General features: G+C 45.9%; 1 protein-coding gene across 8 annotated transcripts in view; it reads left to right on the top strand.

The window, feature by feature from the left end:
* The window catches only part of TANC1 (tetratricopeptide repeat, ankyrin repeat and coiled-coil containing 1), a 192186-nt gene that overhangs the window by 37395 nt on the left and 139084 nt on the right, over positions 1–15707 (top strand). The window lies entirely within an intron of this gene.

The following is a 15707-nucleotide window of genomic DNA, read 5'->3' as shown; positions in this document are numbered from 1 at the left end:
CAGGCCTGCACCTCTAGGAAAATACTTAGGAAGTACTAGTTTAAAAGGCATCTGTCAGCAGTTTTGTACCTATGACATCGGCTGACCTGTTACATGTGCGCTTGGCAGCTGAAGGCATCTGTGTTGGTCCCATGTTCATATGTGCCCGCATTGCTGAGGAAAATTATGTTTTATTATATGCAAATGAGCCTCTGGGAGCAACGGGGGCGTTACCATTACACCTCTCTCCACTTTAATTGACAGGGCCAGGTGTGATCACATTTACGCTGCCTGGTCCTGTCAATCAAAATAGAGAGGGTGCGGTAGTTGCAGAAAGAAATGAGCCTCTAAGTGCAACGACAACACCCCCGTTGCTCCTAGAGGCTCATTTGCATATATGAAAACATCATTTTTCTCAGTAATGCGGACACATATGAACACGGGACCAACACAGATGCCTTCAGCTGCCAAGCGCACATGTAACAGGTCAGCCAGTGTCATAGGTACAAATCTGCTGAGCAGCAAGGGGCCTGCAGGGGGTATGGGGACCCCGTTCTCATGATGGTGGGGGTCCCAGCGGTAGTAGGACACCCACCAATCTGATAGAGGATAACTTGAACCTACCGGAATACCCCTTTTAAGTAAATTTCCCCCCCCAAAGTATATTGGTAAGGATGTGTTATAGACAATGTGTTTTTTCTAACACAATTATTTTTGCATGTGAAAGCCATTTTTACTAAATTAGATTTGACCAATAAACATGGTCATGTGTCCAAGGAGGTAAAATAGGGTAATTAACATTTCTCTACTGTGTTCTGACTCAATAGGCTCCATCTGTGGCTCCAATCAAGTCAATGGTTCCAGAAAAAAAAGGAAAGCATACGGAATGCATCCATATGTCTTCTGAATCCGTTCCGTTTTTGCGGAACCATCTATTAAAAATTTATGCCTAGCCCCATTTTCTTTATGTACTTACTGGTTAAACATTATTGTATGCTTCCGTCTGCGATCCGCAAAAAACGGATCACAAACGGAAACTCTACTGAAACAAAAAACGGATCTGTTTAGAACGGACTGCAAAACCATAAGGTCGTGTGCATGAGGCCTAATGAGGTTGGCAAAGTGAATCTGAAAAATTTGTGTTCAAGGGATTTTCTGGGAGTACAATATTGATGCTCAGGATAGGTCTGATCAGTGGGAAGTCCTGGCACCCTCAAAATCGGCTGTGCTGTGACCCCTTCTTAGAGGGACCCTCGCCTATCAGAACAGGCGGTGGTGGGGCATCTATGGGGTGTTTATTGCACATGCCATACATTTTTAAGATGGGAATATCTCTTTATGAGCCACCTCTTTACATATGTCCTATGGATGTCATAGGGCAGGGAACCCCTACTCCATTGGACCGAGTGGAGGTCGTAGCATATTTAGGCTACTTTCATCTTAGCGTTTTTTGGCGGTTCCGTCATGAATCTGCAAAAAACGCTTCCGTTACAATAATACAACCTCATGCATCCGTCCGGTTGTATTATGTCTTCTATAGCCATGACGGATCCGTCATGAACACTATTGAAAGTCAATGGGGGACGGATCCGTTTTCTATTGCATCAGAGAAAACTGATCCACCCTTATTGACTTACATTGTGTGTCAGGACGGATCCGTCTCACTCAGCACCACATGGCGGACAGAAAAAACTCTGCAAGCAGCCTCCAGAGCGGAATGGTGACTGATCGGAGGCAAACTGATGCATTCTGAGCTGATCTGTTTTGGACCGCTTGTGAGAGCCCTGAGCGTATCTCACAAACGGAAAGCCAAAACGCCAGTGTGAAAGTAGCCTTCATCTGGTACCAGGGGTTTTGGAAGCCAGACCTGTAGCTTTGCAGGATTGATCTGAAGAAGGGGTCCCTATGATGATGAGGCCACCCTTTATCTTGGGGTCTGTTCTGGCCTCTAGTGCGATACTGTTCGCCCTAGCACCATACAATAAAGACATTCTCCTGGACATATGGTTCTTCCGATAGCTTATGTTCAATCTGATTTTCCGATTCCTGTGCAGAATTAAATTTCCACTTCCTTCAGTCTCAGTGTTAGATACCAGCCATGCACGGATACAGCAGCAGCACACATCTCAATTTTCCAGAACATCTGGTATCTCTGTTCTATATTAATCAGTTCATAGTCACCAGTACATATGGTACAATGAACATCTGCTCGTTTGGAGCGGCTTCGTGGTTCACAAAGTCCTACACAAGTCCCACATCTAAAACGTTAAACAAGATGTTCCACAATCTGATCATGGTAATGGCTTGACTATAAAGTGCAGCCCCACTGCGAAAGATCTCATCAGTTTAATCCTACATCTTAGGCCTATTGCACATGACCGTATAGTTTTGCAGTCCGTTTTAAACTGATCCATTTTTGCATTTTTTTGCCTGTGCATTGCGGATCTGCATATGCAGTCAGCAGTACGGCAACAGGACACCTGCGTTCGTGTGCAGGAGGCCTTCTGCTGAGTAACCTCACCTCAGGTCTTAGAGCCCATGCACAGTCAGGTCTGCAATCAGAATTTTTCTTTGTTGCTCGAAATCTGTCAACGTTCTGCTGAGAAACCCATTTGCCGAAGTAGCCATACTGGTGCATTGTATGTTTAGGTGTAGACCCCAATTATGGAAGACCTGATGCAACTCAATGTCAGTAAGGTATCTGCTACATTACGCAAAGTTTAAATTGTAATGGTGCTACAGTGTGGGAGCCTTTGCACAGATTTTTTTGCTTCCTAAATGCAAACAAAATTAAGCAACGTTCTAATCTTCATTAAATATTTCATACCATCTTGCTTCTGCAGAGTGTCTGCAAATCCGTCACCTAGCTGCTGGTGCTACACAATCTGACATAAATCTGACTGCTTTGTCTGCTTTCCCCCTCCCTTCTCTGTGTTAGGGCTCATTCGGACGGCCGTATGAATGAGTCTGCATCCGTTCCGCGGACCCATTCATTTCAGTGGGGCTGCAAAAGAGCCGTCCACATCTGGTTTTACAGCCCCGCAAAAAAAAAAGTTAAAGCATGTTCTATTCTTGTCTGCAATCGCGGACAGGTATAGGCATATTCTATTATAGTTGTGGCCATGTGCAGTCCGCAAATTGCGGAACGCACACTGCCGGTATCCATGTTTTGAGAATCCGCAAAACACTATGGTTGTATGAATGTGCCCTTAGAGATGGCAGCAGGGAAGGGGACGAGGTTGTACACGGCAGATGTGTGTGGAGAGGGGGGAAAGCGTACAAGGAGGGCAGCTCACCCAGGCTGCAGTTTGCAGGGGAAAGACAGTAGAATCCTAGACAAAAAATAAATAAAAATAAATAAATTCAAAGTTTTCTTTATCCAGGAGCCTTATACAGTTCAAGCATCAAAGTCAAACGTTTGCTAAATGTCTGAGTAGCAAAAATGTTGTACTAGTTACAGTAGTAATAATATTGCAAGCTAGAATATTCAGGTGGATAAACCCCTAGGGTGGACTACACTGATTTTAGAAGGTTCTACAGAAGAAACATGTTTTCTCCTTGTATTCAGTTCAACATGAAGATTTTCTTCTTCATTTCTACTTATGATGGTTACAGTCAGACTACGCTGAGGGTAGCTTTTCTGTTTTCACACCTGCTGTGCACCACATCGGAGGATCATATAAATCTCACTGGTGGTATATAAGTATTGAACTTCACCATGTTTGTTTTTCCAGCATGTTAGGCACTGGGTGGAAGAAGTCCAGACCACCTGGAGGAAACCTGGTTAAAACTTATGAAATTCTTGTCAGTTTTGTCGAACTTTGTTGTGTAAACGTGGTTGTATTCCCAGCTAGACCTCAGAATGAGAGCAAGGGAACCATTAAGAAAATCTTCTCCATTGGTTTTTATTACGGACTGGACAAATCGGGAACACTTTTTGGGTAGCTTCCCATCCCATTCCCCAGGCCCCTCATTTACATTATACTTACCTTGTACCTGCGCCGCACGGCCGCTGCTGTATTTCCCCGTCATGCGGATCAAAACATGGCAGGCCATGGCGGTGACGAGCTTCCCTAGTAGGGAAGTGCAGTGGTGGCCGTGCAGGGATCCGGAGTGACGCAAGTGTCGGGGAGCAGGTAAGTATAATGCATACGAGGGGCCCAGGCATGGGGGTTTGGGGATCTTTTACATTTTGGATAACCCATCCCCTTTAACATTATGGAAGATCTTCTTGCCTGGTAGGCTCCTGTAGACATCTTATTTGCTCCGAAGACCTACAGTCCAGAAATGTGTTCGTGTGACATCTCTTGAAATAAGTAATTTTAGGGTCTTGATTATGGTGAATTAAATAGGCCATGTATTGCTGCAATCTTATCTACGGATGCAGCTAAGTTTTTTTTTTTGTTCTTATGCATATTATGTGCTCAGAACACAGAGGGGCCCTTGGAGCACAGCTTCACCTCCTCCCTGTTGCCAGTCTCCCTCATGACCTAAGTGACAGGGCTAGGCATTCTCACTGTTTGAAGGCCTCGTCCTGAAATCTTGGGCTTACATTGGTGAGAGTCCATCAGCGCATGTACAGTTGAAAACAGAAGGCGCTCCTCGCTCTGTACTGAGATCTGTACAGCGCAAGTGCCGATGGCAGTCTGAGGAGACTGAGGTGATTGGCGCTTGCACAGTGCAGAGCCACCTGAGATCAAGAGAAGGCTCTTCCCTCTGAGATCTGCACTGCGCAAGCATCAATGACGTCAGTCTTTTCCCAGAAGAGAAGACTCCTCTTTTGGGAGGGGAGCGTCTCCTCGTTTGCGAGGAGCCGACTTCATGGGCGCTTGCACAGTGCAGATCTCAGTGGGGAAAACCTCCTGAGATCAACTGTGCATGCGCTAAAGAAGTCTTTCCAGTGCAAGGGTGAGATATTGGTGCCAGGCATCTGAACAGTGAGGATGCCTGACTTTGTCAGTCAAACCACGAGAAGATGTGGTGACAAAGGAGAGGTGCTTAGCCCCCTGGTGCTCCAAGCACATCAAGTAAAGATTTTGCTGCAACCGTATATCAAGTTGCAGCACCAGAGTCTTCATGTACTTCTCCATAGTCAACCCTTCTAGGCAGTATGCCTGGTTTAGTGGGGTCGATCATGGTAACAGATGATCTTTAAATCCTCTTCATGCTGATGGCTTGGTCCCATGACCGTTATCATGGATCTGTTTTGCAGACCAAGATATCTGCTTGGTGGTAGGCCAATAAATTCAAAAACACTATTCTATTCCCAAAATATGTGACCAGACATTACCCTGGAATTTTTGTATGGCCAAATTCACGCCATTTATATGAAACCGTCGGCTTCACGTGTCGGAGCTGCGACTGTGTACACGTTTCAGACAAGAAGAGTGCAAACACTGGGGCATGATTATGCAGAATGAAAAATGAGTCTGTATGTGCAGATTGTCTTCGCTGCTCCCCATGACCTCTCCTCTAACATGATTAATTATGGAGCCTCGTGAAAAGCCACAGCGAGAAAATTATTATTAGACAAGTAAACACATGATGAGCCCCCTCCCCGGCCGGCATTGTTCATACAGGTTCTAGCAGAAGGCCTCAAGCCTGAGATACCAAGAAAACAATAGTGTACGTGATTGCACAACTGATGAGCTGGAAGCACCGCACGCGCCGATCATAAAAATGTACGTGGCCGGGAGAATATAAATCCTCGTGATGAAAGCCATTTGTTTTTTTCAATGTGCCTGGCCTTATTCCGTGGCAGCTACTCAGAGGTGAGTAACTTGTTAGTGGCTATCTGCTCTGGACATCCCCAGACTGGGACCCTTCTCTTTGACGTCCATATGCCCTAGGGGTGTATGGTCCGTAGTGGTTGTGATGGGGAGTGCAGACCTACATGATTGAATTGGAACTTTCCAAACAGCGCCACTCTCGTCTATTGTCCATTTCTGGTATTGCAGCATGTGACGAAACCAATCTCGCCACTGGGTGGTGGAGAAGCCTGACTACCAGCCTCTTGCCCCAGGATTATGGGCCCTCTCATCAGCCAGGCTTCCTTTGTTCACAAAGGACTTTTTACTAACTTTTGAACCCCTAGTCTAATTTGTGCCATTTTGGGATATGTTAAATGTCTGTGTACTGTAAAGGGTGGGACATTGTATATTTGAGTAGTTATGTCTGTCCGATTGTCCCCACGTGTGTATTGGCGATTTTCCCTTTGTCCTGAGAGATAATTGAATTACTCCTCGGTTGTCTCCAGGACAGAAGACATTGTGTATTCTCCTGCCTGTGATACAATTGCATCAACCCATTGTGTAAGGTAATTGTATCACAGGCAGAGGGGAGGTTTTTGTGTGGGATTGTCTGAGTGTATTGTACGTGTTTATTGTTTTTTTTTTAAAAAACCCTGTGGATGGTAACTTTGTTGGAAAATGTGTATAAGTCAATGCTGTGTGTTCAATAAAGAGTTCCTGTTTTTACCCTTCATCATGTTGAGGCTGGTGTTTGGGTAACTGATCAACACTGGGGGATTGCTATACTCCCCTGGCTATAACTACTAGCTCTTGTAAGAGCTGTTCCTGCTCTCTGGATTTAGGAGAGGTTCACCCACTGGAGCCTGGAGCCTTGTCGTAGACCTCCAGTCTCTTCAGCGGTTTGTGGGGAGGTACCCGGTCGGGGTGCCAGGAGATCCGTTGCACAGCACAACCCCATTCAAGCTTCTCAGCCAGAGTAAATCAAATCTTTTTTTAATCTCATATGGAGCATTCTGGTTGCTACAATTGAAGAAATACATACCGTAATTAATCTGCACAAAAACTATGAAGAGTGAAATGGGCCCAAAGTTGACCATTGATATATTAGATCCCCGCTGTAGGTTTTAGGAGGGCCCCACACAGTCCTCTAACATCAGCAGCTAAAGGAAGCTCTGGTCAAATGTTACATTATAATAATTTTTTTTCCGAAATGTACTTACTTTTTATTTATTTTTTGGTCCTGGAGATAAGCAGCACCAAAGGCCGCTCATCTGCCATCAGTTTTGTTAAAATAGCAAGCCTAGCCAAATGCTTCTGGCGGGGTCGCGGTTGATGGCTGTTGGCTCAGCGATCTAATTGCTCCGGCCTTCTTAAAATAAAAAGAAAACAGTCAAGGTGATTGTTTCATGAACCATGAAACCGCAGCCATACCTGACACCGTCCTTCCCACCGTGAAAAGAATTCTGTGCAGCTGCTTCTTATTATATACAGGAAAAAACCTCTGTTCTTATTAACATCTGTGCTCGTACAGAAAAAATTGAGCCCCCCTTTCCTCACAGTAGCAGTATCTCCCTCCATTTCTAAGGTTGGGGGGGGGGGGGGGAATAAATAAGTTTACTGTCTGCTGCGAGCGCAGCAGCTGCGGCAGGACTATAATGGTCAGGCGGCAGCTGGCTGCAGCTTTATTGGCTCCATTCTGAGGAACCGACACACCCAAAATCTCTGGTTGCTGACTTGAAAAAACTTTGGGATGTCAACTGGCGTCAGGATAAATTGTAGAGCAAGAATCTCCTCCTATCCCAGTCTAAAATAACTCTCCCAAGGGCTCCATACTGGCTCTTACGGAAGATCCAAACATTTTCAGCTCAAAAATAAACCTTTACCCATGGTGGATCCGAAAAAAAAAAAAAAAAAATTCTATTTCGAGATGAATATTCCGCGGGTGAGTCATTGGCCATAAGAAGATAAAAACCAAAACAGAAAAAAACCCTCATCAAACAGGAAGTATTTGCAGAGTGATACAATGTTTCACTGTGTTTTTCGTCTTATTACTTCTACAGAATAAAAAAAAGGGAGCATTCACATGACCGTGTGAAGCCCGTGCCCGTATTGCGGACCGCAAAGCACCGGCACCTGCCGTGTGGCAGCCGTGTAGGGATCGCGGCCCCATTCACTTGAATAGGTCTGCGATCCCTCCGTTCCGCAAAAAGATAGAGCAAGCTCTATCTTTTTGCGGTGTGGAAGCACGGAACGGAACCTCAGAAAGCACTCCGTAGTGCTTCTGTAAGGTTCTGTTCCATGCTTCCGTTCCGCATCTCTGGATTTGCGGACCCATTGAAATGAATAGGTCCGCATCCGTGATGCGGAATGCACATGGAACGGTGCCCGTGTATTGCGGATCCGCAAATGCAGTCCGCAATACGGGCATGGGCTTCACACGGTCGTTTGAATGCGCCCTAACCTCCTGCACCAGGCCAAAGTCTCAGTTGTTGGATTTTTATTTTATTTTATTTTTTTACTTTTTGGGGATCGCAAAGATCTACAAGATGTAGGGAGCCCTGGTTTGAACAGTACAATACTAAATATGACCACTATACAATGTGCGACACTGTATGCGGTGTACTGTGAGGAGGCTGCAGTACTCCTACAAGGGCCACGGACCTCTTTAGACAGGCCCCTTTCACATGTGTTTCTCTTTTCCGTCATAGGATCTCATTGCCGGAGAAAAACGCTTCCGTTTTGTCCCCATTCGTTGTCAATGGGGACAAAACTGAACTGAACATAACGGATCGCACCAGAATGCATTCCATTCTGTTTGGTTGCGTTCCCATACCGGACAGAAAACCGCTAAAAAAACTGTGGTTTTCTGTCCGGCATGGGATGCAGAGAAAAACTGATCCGGCATAACACACAATGCAAGTCAATGGTGTTTTCTCGGACCCAATAGAAAATGGATCCGGAACCCATTGACTTACAATGGTTTTAATGCCAGATTCGTCATTGCTATTTTAAAGGGGTTGTCTCATCATGGACAATGGGGGCATATCGCTAGGATATGCCCCCATTGTCTTAAAGGTGCGGGTCCGCACCTATATCGAGAACGGAGCCCCGCAAGTGAAGGAGGGGCACTGCGCATGCGCAACCGCCCTCCATTCATTTTCTATGGGGCCACCGAAAATAGTAGAGCGCTGGCTCGGCTATTTCCGTTGGCCCTATAAAATTGAATGGGAGGGGGGCCGTACATGCGCAGTACGCTCCCATTCGCTTCTATGGGGAGCCGGCTTGGTGGAGGCCGGAGTCCTCCAGCCACCAGCTTGCGGGGCTCCGTTCTCGATATAGGTGCGGGTCCCAGCGGTGTAAAAGTAGCCTATGTAGGAGAAGAAAAAGTCAGACCCCCCCCCACCAATCTGATATCCTGAGGATAGGTCATTGATATCGAACTCCTGAAGATCCCTTATTCAGATCTGCTCTGATATTGGGATAAGGCCTCATTCACACGACCGTTCCTTTTTTTGCGGATCCGCAAAACACGGAACCCGCCCGTGTGCCTTCTGCAATTTGTCGAACGGAACAGGCGGCCCATTGTAGAAATTCCTATTGGACAAGAATCGGACATGTTATATTTTTTTTGCGGGGCCACGGAACGGAGCGACTGATGCAGACAGCACACAGAGTTGAAGTGAATGGGTCCGCACCTGAGCCGCAAAAACTGCGGCTCGGATGTGGACCAGAATGGTCGTGTGCATGAGGCCTTAGTGAGAGAGTATTGGAGAGCGGATCTCCGAGGACTCTGGCGGCGTGGTGTCTCTTTATATACATCTTACCCACTGATTTGTGGCATTTGGTTTGTAGGAGATGAGCTGTAGTCTAAATAATACAAAGTTCTGCCCTATTTTAGACTCCAACAAACTGTGGGATTTGGCCCTATATGCCTTCCAACAAAACCGAAGGGCTCTCCGAGGGCCTGATGACCGGTTCTCCTGACCTACGACAATCTTCAGTCCTTGTAGGACTCCTCAGTACACACCAAGCCTCCCCCTACCATGTGGCAGGTGGGCCTTCAGGCCCCCTCAAACACCGGAGCATCGGGTATTAACACAAGGTCTAAAGTAATGGTTGCCCCAATAATGGCTCCAGTTATGAGCTACCTCCAGGAACATTTACAGTATATGAGCAGCTCTCTTTATGAACAGCGCTATAAACTAACGGCAAATATATGAATTTTATTAGTATTTTAGATTTCTACATGACGCCGTGTGCTCCTGCAATGCCAGTCCGGTATATTACGGGCCGCGTTCCACGGACGTCTGCATGAGGCTTTAAATGCAGGTTCAGCCGTCTGGCGTCTTTCCTGCTCATGAAAACATGCAGCTTATGGGAAAGCAGAGAAATCTACTCGCTTTCCTTTAACTTTCTTTACTTTTGGAAAATATGATGGTTTTTAAAGGGATTTAATGTGTTACCTTTAGGTCATCAGTATCGGATTGGTGGGGGTCCGACACCCAGGACCCCCGGTGATCAGCTGTTTTGATAAGGCATCAGCACTCCTTTTTGAGCAACGCAGCCTTCTCTCAGCTCGCCCAGCACAGCGCCGTCCATTGCCTAGTGGCTGTGCTTGGTATCACAGCTCGGCCCCATTCACTTCAATATGCCTAGGCCAGGGCAGCCCAACCTGCGGCCCTCCAGCTGTTGCAAAACTACAACTCCCATCATGCCCTGCTGTAGGCTGTCCAGGCATGCTGGGAGTTGTAGTTTGGTAACAGCTGGAGGGCCGCAGGTTGAGCATCACTGGCCTAGGCCATGTGACCGATAAATGTGACGTCACAGGCCTAGAAAAAGCTGAGAGAAGGTCGTGGATAGGTTATTATTGTAATCAGATTTGTGCACGGAAAATCCGCACCGTAGGTCATGTACATTGTATTCTATGAGAATTTTAATTTCTAATGCACACGATGCAGATTTTTTTTTCCACGTGGATTTTGACCTATGCAGATTTTAAAATCCGCAGCATGTCAATATTTTATATATATATATAAATCATTATTATTTTTTTTTCCCTGTCCAGGTTTTTTCCATTCACTTCAATGGGGACAGTAAATCCGCACTGAATCTGCATTAATTGATGCGGATTGACTAAACTGATTTCCCTGCGAACACCTGTCCGCACATAAATCCTGAATGTGTGCATTTACCCTAAAACTCCTGTGAACCCCTTTAATAACTGGGTGTCACCAATCATTAACAAGTGGAATTGAATCATTTAAGTTGTAAGTTTATTCCTACATTTTCAAGAGGAATAACAGAGGAACGGCAGAGTCAAAATATATGCTACAAACTTATTTGGTGGGGCTGGCATGCATTTGCTAATAACAGACCTCAGGACAGCTTGACAGGCGCTCTTTAGATTTCTTCCTGCAGCATGAGTGCACCGTGCTACGGCTTAGGTCGCCGCCATATTTGCCTGGTTATTCTATCTTGCTTTCTCTGTTGCTCTTTGTGGATGATCCGTCTAAAATAACCGCTGCCTCGAATGCCTTCGGAGGTTCAGATCCTCGGATAAGCCAAGTTAATATTTACTACAGAATATCACAGTTTTCATCTCTGCCATCCCGCATGGTACGCTGCCCGGCCTATTAGACGTGGCACGGGATGAATACAGTATTACAATTCTACGGTTTCACAGCAGGTGGCCAGACGACATAGTTGGCATCGCGCCCTTGACTTTCTGATGTGAGGCGATGTGATGGGTGTATTACGCGGGGCCTCGATTTAATTATTTCAGTCTTCTTTTTTTTTAATTTCTGTTTTTGAAGTTACGGTCTGGTGGGGGAGGGGAGCCGCCTCCGCCGCCGAGAAGCTGGTCAGGAATGCGGCTCTTCCGGGTCCTTTTGCTTTTTGCAGGTTGGTGTTAACTTTTGAGGTATTGCGAGGTTCATGAGACATCATCTGCGTGAAAGTCATTAGCTACAGGCCGCCAGATGTCAGACCGTGACTCCAGAGGCAGCCGCTTCATTCCTGACACAACCAATAAATATGGGCTATTTTCTAGTATTCGCGTTATGTACGTAAATTTAAGATGAATTGCCTATAGACTTTGCATTGCCTTTTAAATCTGCACTGGGTGATGCTGAATTTAAAGGGAATTTGTCAGCAGTTTTGACCTGTTACATGTGCGCTTGGCAGCTGAAGGCACCTGTGTTGGTCCCATGTTCGTATGTGCCCGCATTGCTGAGAAATATGTGGTTTTATTGTATGCAAATGAGCCTCTAGGAGCAACGGGGGCGTTGTCATTACACCTAGAGGCTCTAGCGGCCCCGAACGCATCCGTACTGCCCTAATGCATTCTGAGTGGATGCGGATCCGCTCAGAATGCATCAGTCTGGCAGCGTTTGTCCTCCGCTCCGCTCAGCAGGCGGACACCTGAACGCAGCTTGCAGCGTTCGGGTGTCCGCCTGGCCGTGCGGAGGCAAACGGATCCGTCCAGACTTACAATGTAAGTAAATGGGGACGGATCTGTTTGAAGTTGACACAATTTGGCTCAATTTCAAACGGATCCGTCCCCCATTGCCTTTCAATGTAAAGTCAGGACGGATCCGTCTAACAATTAGACTTAGAATTTTTTCTGAAATATAATGCAGACGGATCCGTTCTGAACGGATCCCATCGTCTGCATTATAGGAGCGGATCCGTCTGTGCAGACACCAGACTGATTCGCTCTGAACGCAAGTGTGAAAGTAGCCTAAATTTCATACTTGTTTTTATGACAGATTTGAAATGTAGACAATTCATAAATGGGAGTCCTGTATTTAGCAGCTCTGGTTGTGTGTGCTGAGCTCCGGGGCAGGGCCGGCCTCGCCTCCTTTGTACCTTTTTATAATGGTGTGAATTTCACGGGAATGTGTCGATCTTTGTCGCCTTTTACTGTGCAGATGATATTGGGGCCTGTTGTTACTGGTGATGCCTTCACGCTGGCAGCGGGCCAGTCATTTCTATTCATTCTTTTTTCCCCTTTTATATAGATAGAAATTCCAACACCTGAAAGTGAATAGTGTGCAATACGCCCCGAATAAATCAGATATAATTAACCTGGGACACGACTGTGTATTCTAGGGCGGGGATCGGCAACCTTCAGCACTCCAGCTGCTGGGAAACTACAACTCCCAGCATTCAGACATGCTCATCTGTTCTCACAACTCGCATAGAAGTGAATGGAACATTCTGGGAGTTGTCGTTTCAGGAGTGCCGGAGGTTGCTGATCCCTGTTCTGAGGTATTGCTTTCACCAGCTTAAAGAGCACCTGTCAGCAGGATCAATCCTATTAAGGCCCCTTTCACACGGGCGAGTTTTCCGCACGGGTGTAATGAGTGAGGTGAACGCATTGCACCTGCACTGAATCCTGACCCATTCATTTCTATGGGGCTGTGCACACGAGCGGTGATTTTCACACATCACTTGTGCGTTGCGTGAAAATCGCAGCATGCTCTATATTCTGCGTTTTTCACGCAAAGCAGGCCCCATAGAAGTGAATGCGGCTGAGTGAAAATCGCAAGCATCCACAAGCAAGTGCGGATGCGGTGCGATTTTCACGCACTGTTGCTAGGAGATGATCGGGATGGGGACCTGGTCATTATTTTCCCTTATAACTTGGTTATAAGGGAAAATAATAGCATTCTGAATACAGAATTCATAGTACAATAGGGCTGGAGGGGTTAAAAAATAATAATATAACTCACCTTAATCCACTTGTTCACACAGCCGGCATCTCTTCTGTCGTCGTCTTTGCTGTGCACAGGAATAGAACCTTTGATGATGTCACTGCGGTCATCACATGGTCCGTCACATGATCCATCACCATGGTAAAAGATCATGTGATGGACCATGTGATGAGCGCAGTGACGTCATCAAAGGTCCTGTTCCTCAAAGAAGAAGAAATGCCGGCTGCGCGAACAAGTGGATTAAGGTGAGTTAAATTATTATTTTTTTTAACCCCTCCAGCGCTATTATACTATGTATTCTGTATTCAGAATGCTATTATTTTCCTTTATAACCATGTTATAAGTGGAAATAATACAATCTATACAACACCTAACCCAAACCTGAACTTCTGTGAAGAAGTTCGGGTCTGGGTACTACATTCAGTTTTTTATTACGTGCGTGCAAAACGCATTGCACCCGCGCGATAAAAACTGAACAACGGAACGCAATCGCAGTCAAAACTGACTGCAATTGGGTAGCTACTCGAGCCGGTTTGTGAAAATCAGTTACTGCATTCCCAAGATGAGAGACTCTTATTCCTTATGCAAATGAAGGCTTCAGTGCACCTAAGGGTGTGGCAAGCTGAGGTGCACCGAGGGTCTAGGCCCCTCTCCTTGGTGCACTGAAGAGCACATTTTCATGAAGAATAAAGGTCTTCTTTCTCAGAACACCGCAGCCACAAGACGGGTGTCATTTTAGGCAACAGGATAAATCCTAGCAGGCAGTATGTCTAGTTTAATAGGATTGATCCTGTGGACAGGTACTCTTAAAGGGGTTATATTTATGACCTGTCATCAGTATCCGATCGGAGGGGGGCGACACCTGGCACCCTCGCCGATTAGCTGTTTTAAGAGGAGGCGGCACTCCATGCAAGCGCTGCTGCTTCTTCATTGCACTGCGTATTATCTCCCTTTCAGCGGTGTAGTGTAATTACAAGTACTCGCTCCATTCAAGTGAATGGAGTGTGTTCTCATCATTACACTGCACCGCCAAGACTTTCAAGATGGCGCGCAGTGTAATGAACAGGAAGCAGCGCTCATATGGCGCGCAGCCTCCTCTTCAAACAGCTGATCCGCGGGGTCCTGGGTGTTAACCCTCCGACGAGCAGATGTTGATGACTTATCCTGACAATAGTCATCAATATAAATGGCAGGACAACCCCTTTAAAGGCTACTGTGCTAGATCTGTTGTAGGATGGATCCATTCAGCATTACGTGGACCCCATTGATTTAGGAGGTGGGGGGTCAGTTGTAGTTCCTATGTGATTATCTGTCATTTTGATGGAATAGTACCGCATGCTATGCTGTTCTTGCAATGAAAAAGTGACCAATTCCCCCATGGATGCTCACAAGTAGTGTCAACAGAGCTTCACTACTTCCATGTCCTATCAGTCCCTCGTCCATCATAGTCGCTCTTTTTTTTTAAAATTTTTTTTTTTACTGCTCCAGAATGTATATATTCTTTGGCCTGTTTCTTGTGAGACACTTGACGTTAATATGTCTATGCAGTAGAGCAGGGATCAGCAAACGTAGTTACTCCAGATGCTGTGGAACTACAACTCCCAGCATGCACACTTAGCTCTTCTTGTAACTCCCATATAAGTGAAAGGAGGATTCTGGGAGTTGTAGTTTAAGAACAGCTGGAGTGCTGGAGGTTGCTGATCCCTGCAGTAGAGGATGACATTAGAACACCTATCAGAAACATGGTCATGGGAGAACATAGAAACTCCATGTAGGTGTTGCCTTGGTTGGATTTGAACCTGATGCTACAAACCAGAAGTACCTGGAAAGTGATGTCCCTGGATGGTTGTCTTGCGTGACTTGGTTATACCAGTTCTGAATTAGTAAATTAGGTGTTGTCACGCTGCTTTCCACACAACCTTCAAGAGGTTTTCTAGGATTAGGGAAAAAAAAATATATTAAAATATTACTTCTGAGCAGACTTTGGGTTCAGGTCTTGGAGAAAGCAAGGAGACACTGAATGTGCGAGCTGTAATGGCTGCCATATTGGCATAGTTAAGGAAGGCTGAAGAGAAGTTGTAACTGCTTGACAGAAGAAGACACCTTGAGGACTGGTATGTTCCCAGAAAGAGACTGGTCTGAAATGCAGGTTTGTAAGATGCTAGAAGTAGGTTTACTAAATGGATTATCTTGGGATTGGACAACCCAGGGAGGTAGAGGTCTCCATGTGTTTGTGTTTGTTCAGTGCGTGGACCTCGAAATT

This window comes from Bufo gargarizans, chromosome 8 (genome assembly GCF_014858855.1).
Source record: "Bufo gargarizans isolate SCDJY-AF-19 chromosome 8, ASM1485885v1, whole genome shotgun sequence".
Lineage (NCBI taxonomy): Eukaryota > Metazoa > Chordata > Amphibia > Anura > Bufonidae > Bufo > Bufo gargarizans.
The sequence above is the reverse complement of the archived record's forward strand: the minus strand, read 5'-3'. Positions and strand labels throughout refer to the sequence as shown.